The 4,757-nt window shown below is 41.9% G+C and overlaps 1 pseudogene; it reads left to right on the top strand.

The window, feature by feature from the left end:
- The first annotated feature begins 1,168 nt into the window (after positions 1 to 1,168).
- The window catches only part of LOC103743774, a 13,200-nt pseudogene continuing 9,611 nt past the window's right edge, over positions 1,169 to 4,757 (top strand).

The raw sequence follows: 4,757 nt of genomic DNA, 5'->3' as shown, positions 1-4,757 counted from the left end.
CAGTAAATATATCATAGAAGAAGTTAAAACTCAAAGCAATCCCCTTTATAAACAGGCCCTAAACGATGTTAAAATTTAAACTCCCATTATGTAGATCTGGCATTATTACCCTAGTTTGAACTAGAGATGCATTGTTTATCCTATAACATCATCAAGAAACAAAAACAAAAAAAAAATAAATTGTAAGAGAATCGTAGCCATCCCTGCTACCAGTAGATTAGGCTTGATATTAAAGAAGAAAGTACCCTCAGATATGTATGTATATGTGACCCACATAGAAAAGCAAATTAAAGAAATCCATGTTTCTCACCAACCATTGTAGCTGTGAATGTAAAGCCAAGCTCTCAGTAGCTCTTAGATTGTAGACAGAAGCTATGCTGGAAAGGAAACTCATGAGGGCAGCAGAAGGAACAGGGCATATAAATCAGTGTTTGTTGGTCTGAAAGCATGTGGCTTGCCTGAGCAGTGCCTGTGACCTTTTATGTATAGTGAAATTTAAAATGGTTAGGTTTAGTTAGAAAAGTAGGTGCCTGAGTACCAGTGGCTTGATGCCTAAGAGGGCCTAAAATCAAAAGTTGAGCACTTTTGCCTGAGAAAAAGTTTAGGAGAAAATAAAAGGCTTTTAAAATGTTTGTCCCTTGTCAATGGGGCAAGCTTCCTGAAATTCTTTAAATGTTTCAGCAAAGTTGCCCAGCTGGTTTAGGCTAGTTGGGTCAAAATGGGGAGAAAGGGTCCCCGAAAGGGTTTTTAGCCAAATTTATAAAGAGAATTTAAGAATGGGCCCAGCTGGAAACTTCATTTCATTAGAATGTTAAAAAAAATCCCCAGGGCAGGCGAGCTGGCAATCTTGGCAGCTTCCTGGGGGGGAGGTGAATAGCAGGAAGGGAAAAAAAGCCTTGGGGTCATGTAGGTTTAAAGCATGCATGGAAGGTCAGACACATGGCGGGCTGGCAGGCAGGCACACAGCAGGGAGTAGAAAGCTTTAGTATGGGAGGGGAAGAGAGAGGAGAAGGATACAGAGCATTTGTATGTGTTGGATCGAACAGTATCAGAAATCACCCAGAGTAAAGTCAGGAGGAAAGGCAGTGGAAGAGGATAAAGACAGGGAAAAGGATGGAAGAGAGCAGAGATTGCAGGCCTATGGCAAAGGAGGGGGGCAGGGGGCGAGATGCCGGTGGTGAGCAGCTGCAGGGGAACCAAGGTAGTGAAATGGATGAAGCAGCTCCATCACAGAGACCGCAGTGCTGTCCAGGAGTGCTGAAAATCAATGGGAAAGGAGATCAAAAGAAGTAGGCAAGGCAGAGTGTTTACAGTGAGGAGAGCCAGAAAGAGTTGAGAGCAAAACAGAGGGCTGGGGAGAGGAGGAGAGAGAAAAGAAGTGTACCTGAAAGCCAAGTTAGTGGCATTGGAGCAGTCCAGGCGGGTCCCTTGAAGTAAGAACCGGGTTTTGGCACCATCTGATAGGTAAAAAGTTGGTGAAGAATGAGCGAATAGATGATGAGGCACCAAGGCACAGCTAAAACTCCATCAAAATATGGTATATTAGCAAAGGAACACATGGGACAGATTCCCTTCTGGGCATGGAAAATGTCTGCCCAGGTCTTGAGCTGGGGTCTTTTAAAAAGGGAGACTTCTGCTTCCTGCAGAAGGCAAGAAGACGTATTTTTTTAAAGTTGGGGGGGTGGGAGTGGGAGAGAAGGACTGTTAAAACCTGTCCTCTTTAGAGATCAAAGGGGAAGACTGCTGTGTTGTCCCAACAGTGGAGAAAAGTCTGCTTCTCTTGACTTCAGAGACCAAGGTGCTTATCAGCTAGGTTCCCTTTTCTCAGGAGCATGAGAAGTCCTTGGGATCCTATTGGTGAGGGGACAAGGCTATCTGAACCTTAACACCCCCCACCTCTTTTACCACCCCACCTCCTATCTATAAGTCTCTTTTCCCCATTCATGTCTTTTTGCTTTGTTTTGTGACTCACTAAGCTTAACCAGGGCAATCTGCACGACCATGGATTTGGAGCTATCCAGTGGAGCCAGGCGGGCGCATCAGTGGGTACATAGCTGAAGATAATGTCTGCTGCCCCTGGCATCCATCAGTAGCCTTCCCTTGCTTGACAGCCACTGCTGTAGGGGAAACTCTCTTTAAAAGAATTATCCCCATGTGAGGCTTTCCTATAAATTACATCTTGATGATTGAAGGATCCAGGTCACACTGGCTCCAGTTTTTTAGCAACCTCCATCTTGTCTGCCTTAAGCCTCTTTCCTAGAAACTGTAAGTCTATTTTGCCCCATACTGTGGGCTAAGATTAGGCAAGCCCGGACATGCCCTTCTTCTAACAGTAACCAACCGAAATTCCTGGCCATAAAAGGGCATCCAGAGGCCGATAAGGGCACCCTACCATAAAAGGAAAAATTGACACATTTCAGGCGGCTGACTACTACTATAACCAATGAAATCCCCCCCAACACGGAATTCAGAGTTATCAAAACAATTCAAAGGTCGTCCAGTTTGCCTTGGCTTTTTCAAGAGTACCCAATAACCCCCACCCCCCCGCATTGTTCATATGGCCAGACTCTGTTCATTGGCTCCTGAAGTCTTCACCCAACTGGTTGTTCAAGAATTGGAATGCTAAATCTTCTAAATTTCGAATTTTGGTGGGTGGTCTCCAATCATTCCTAAACCTTGGACCCAACAATGATGGAAACGTTTGCAGTTTGCTATCAGAGACCATCCTGCTCTGTTTGTGGGAGGGTCTCCTGATCTCTATGGCTCTGCTCAGTGCTCTAAGTTGGAGTTTGTTATTTCCTTTTTAAATCTAATGTTCAGTATTTCTGGATTTTGTCTACTCTCTCACTCTCTACTGTTAATTATGCTTCTCTCTTGCCTTCCCGCAGCTCTCATCTCTCTGAAATCACAGATCAGAGGTTTTCTTCAGATTAGTAGGGATATATGAACGTACTGTTTGTCTCTCTTCTTCCAAAATCTAGATTAATTCTTAAGTGCTAAGTGATTTCTTAACTTTTTTCACATTTCATTTTATTTTTTTTAACTTACAAATAAAGCTATATATATATATTGTTCATATCACAGGCACACTTTGTGGAATGGCTATATCAGATGAATCAACATATGTGTTACCTCATATAGATATTTTGTGGTGACAACACTTGAAATTTACCCTCGTAAGTTTCCAAGACTACTTGAAACTTATGAACTAGAATTCAAGACCTTTCTTGAACTTATATCTGTTACAGCATGGATCTGAGTTCAGAGGGCACCTGCTAAAGTTTACCAAGTCTTGTCTTTGAATAATGAATGCCCAGACACATGGCTAAACACAGTAAAAGAGGTAGTTTATTGTAGGAGACAAACCAGTGAGGTTATAATTGCGCCAGCATTAGACTGTGATTCCCATTCCAAAAGACAGAGATGTGGAGCCTCTCAGCCTTTCATGGATCATTTACATATTGTGGGTTTGTTTCTACACAGAGTCTGTTTTCCTAGCACCAGCATCCAGGGAGGTTTCAATCTTCTTCTTCCATTGCTTGCTTTCATGTTAGTCTTTAGAACCTCCTACTTCCTCATTTCCCCATTCTCCTGCCTCACTTTTCCCAAGGGCTGTGACCCAGAAATATTTTAGGGGTGCCTGGAGCAAATGATCCATAATCTATAATTTCCTCCATGCTGACTGAGAGGCATAAGCCCTGTCTCAGAACTCTCCCTATTTGAACACTGGCTAGAGGAGAGGCTCCACTTCTAGTTAGGTTTTCTGGGTCAGCAAATAGATTGACAACAGCCTCTGCAGGGTTGGCAATTTTACTTATAGCAATTTCTGGATTCTACAAGACACAAGTTAGGTTCCCAGGTTTCAAATACAAGGGTCAAAGGCACAAGCCACAATCAGAAATGTGATTATTAGAACTACTGGTAGCCATGACTCTTGATAGACAGAGCTAGCATTTATATTCGAGTATACTTTAATCATCCTTGATTTTATAAGATTTCATTCAACTTTTCATGAGTTACTAATTCAACGGCAACATGTTTCATTAAGCATTGCACGTACCCTTCCTGCCTGGGCTGCCAGAGTATCTAAGACCTTGCACTTCTGAAGGACTATTTGTGCAAGGGAGTCAAAGCTTTGTTGATGCACCTTGATAGCTACTACAGTGGCCTCCCCTGTCTGTTCTAGTGCCAAAGAAGGTGTCAGGCTGACCTTTCTAATGCTGTAATTCCCATAAGCCAGAATAAACCTCATGATACTACTGAAGAGGAAAATAATTTTTTCAATGTTATTGCTTTTTTTCAGATGTTGTTTCCTACATTTTTAATGCTACTAATACATGTTTGAACATGTCTTTATGTATCTGATTATTACTAGTCACAGTTGATTACACTCAGATCCTTAGTACCTGAGTATGAATATAAAGTTATCAGGTAGATTCCACTGGTAATGTTTATCACCTCTACTATTTAACATGAAGTAAAATTAAAAAAAATTAATAACTACATGATCAGAAGAAGCATTTCACTACAGCTTTAACATATTCAGTAACACACTCCAGAGCAAGAGCACATCTCTACTTTCAGTATCAATTACAGTTTGATGGACTTAGCCCCCCCACACACTATGACAGAGTTGACTAGTACAATGAACTTCATCTCTTTCACCTTCATGTGTACTTCTGCCTGTAGTCTGTCCTTCTTCATTACCTAATATTACCCTTCTTGGTCTTTCTAAAGGTTATACTATACCACTGTGG

This window comes from Nannospalax galili, unplaced genomic scaffold (genome assembly GCF_000622305.1).
Source record: "Nannospalax galili isolate Female #2095 unplaced genomic scaffold, S.galili_v1.0 scaffold630, whole genome shotgun sequence".
NCBI classification, from domain to species: domain Eukaryota; kingdom Metazoa; phylum Chordata; class Mammalia; order Rodentia; family Spalacidae; genus Nannospalax; species Nannospalax galili.
This window is presented reverse-complemented; position numbering and strand designations above follow the sequence as displayed.